The sequence below is a fragment of the Chrysemys picta genome, chromosome 1 (assembly GCF_011386835.1).
Source record: "Chrysemys picta bellii isolate R12L10 chromosome 1, ASM1138683v2, whole genome shotgun sequence".
In the NCBI taxonomy this organism is placed as follows: Eukaryota; Metazoa; Chordata; order Testudines; family Emydidae; genus Chrysemys; species Chrysemys picta.
This window is the reverse complement of record NC_088791.1, coordinates 297,391,164-297,393,678: the sequence shown is the minus strand read 5'-3', so window position 1 is coordinate 297,393,678 and position 2,515 is coordinate 297,391,164.

Here is a 2,515-nt window from a genome sequence, read left to right as displayed (position 1 = left end):
GGTAGTCAGCAGGCAAAGTTCCCAACGACTCCTTCTCCTCACAGGCACCCATGGCCAGCCGGGTATTTGCCTGGGTCTCGGCATGCCTGGCCTCTTCAGGCCAGGGCTACGACAGCTCCCAGGCAAGAACCTGCAACACATGTGCTCTCTCCTCACTGGTCAGCCCAGACTGAGCTGGGCTGCTCCCTTTTATAATGTGGTTCCAGTTGGAGCATGCCCAGCAGAGACGAGGGGGCATGGCTTCTTTAGCCCACATTATGGGGATTAACCCCTTCCTGTCAGTGCGGGGTAGGTATACCCTAACATAGATGTCAATAAGTGCTCAGATAGCTTGGTGATGAATTGTGTTTTAAAAACCTAGAAAGATAGAAGCATCTGTGGATGGAAAGCACTATCTAACTGTTAAATAACATTGTTATGTACCATAGCTGGCACCAGGCTGAAGAGGAGATTATATGGGTGGACAAAAGAAGCAGATTTTCTGTAACATTTTGCTCATGGAGGATCTGATCCAAACCCCTTTGAAGTCAATGGAAGTCACTCCTTGCACTCCAGTGAGCCTTGGCTCAGGCCCAGAGAAAGGACAGAATGTGGCCATGGTGAATCCAGAGACCAATAATGTTTGAAAATTAATTTTTATCACTGCCATAACTCACTCTGGGTCTGGAATTAAAATCAACTACTGTAAATAGCAGGATTTTATTATGTTTGACTGTGACCCCAGGGTAAATTAGTTATTTTTTTCCATTTTTTATTGATGAAGTGAATTGTGTGCAGAATCAGGCAGATAAAAGCCTTCTTAAAGAAAAAGCACACGAAGACATATAGTACTTATCTGTCAAACAAGTGGCATCCTTTTTACTGTGTGCAGTATTTCAAATTAACCTTAGTAAGGGCAAGCTTGTCACCATACTTTTCTCTATAGAAAGGGCTTCACCCAATATAAAGAGTGACAATTTTTCAAACCACTATTAAAAGAATGACTAGTTTAGTGTATTCAGTTTAAACTAGGTTACCTGAGATGCACCAGAGCTGTGTCAATTGCTGAAAAGCAGCCAGGCTTTGCAGGGATGGAGCAAATTCTCCCGCGAGTCTCCAATTCCTTTCAATGGTGAGTCCCATGAGATCTCATTCTAGGCCCTTTGAGACCTGGATGCTCTTCTGAGGCTGACACTGTGTGAAACGTTGCCTTTGAACAATGGAAACAATGCTTTGTAATTGTATTTATTTGTGGTATGCAGAGCCTTTAATCATTAGTTCTTATTTAAAATAGCAATAAAAATGCAGGATAATATCCAGCTAGAAAAATAAACTCGCACAGTTATATATTTAGGATTTCTTCTACTTTGTTTCAGAGTTATTTTTGAACAGTTTAGTCAAACTGTTCAGTCTGCATTGTCAAGGACAGAGCCTTCTGCTTTGCTTCTAGATTTATTTTCAGTTGCACCTCTCAAGTTCCATAGACGCATCAGAGTAGATTAGTGCTGTGGTCATGACTAGATGTGCTGTAAAGCTTCATGTTTCTTGAGAAAGCACCCAAACAGAAGCTTGAATCTCAAGAGTACTAACCACATGGAATAAATCTTTATCAGTGTAGTAAGCACTCCTCATGCTGAGGTTCCAGGCTGGATATCACCACCTCTGGAGAAAATGAGCACACTGGAATTAGGAACTCCCACGTTCTAATGCCTGCCTTGAAGTAAGGTCTTGGCCAAGTAAAAGTAACATCCCTTCTCCTGGCCATAGTTAGAGATGAGGTGTGAGGATTTGCATGTCTAAGTTAGCATAATTTACATATTGGGGGGCTGAAAGATGGTGTAAATTACACCAATTTCTATTCTGCTGGATTTTGCTAATATATCTTTTTCTCAATCTAAACAGAAAATGAAAAACTTGAACAAATGTAATCAGGTTAGAGTGTATCGTCTTGTGGCAAGAGGAATGTTGATCTTTTTGATTAGAGCACACAAGGTTGGCAGTCACTGGCTGCAAGCTGGGAACAATTCAACGTACCTCAACTTCTTAGCACTTAACTATTAGTATTAATTAACTGTTGTACACCAATGCATAAAGGCCCCACCTGAGATCAGAGCTTCATTGCACAAGGGGTTGTATGGCCTGATAATAAACAGTCCCCAAAAAGTGTAGAATCCAAATAGGGGAGACAGGCAAAGGGTTGGAGAAAGGAAGTATTATTATCCTCATTTTGCAGATGGGGAATGGAGTCCCAGAGAGATTAAGTGACTTGCCTGAGGACACAGAAAATCTATGGTAGAGGAAGAAACTGAACCCAGATCTCCTCAGTCCCAGTCTACTGACTTCAGACCATGCCATTAGATCATCCTTATTCTTTAGCGACCACAATTCTGGGTGCTATAGAAAACCCTAAAATGGAGAGAATTATACTATTAGTTACTATTTGTATAGTGCTGCAACTGTGAAGCACTCTTTAAATGCCTCACTATTATTATAAATATGACAATCTTTTTTCTAACGATTTGACATGGTGGTGGAG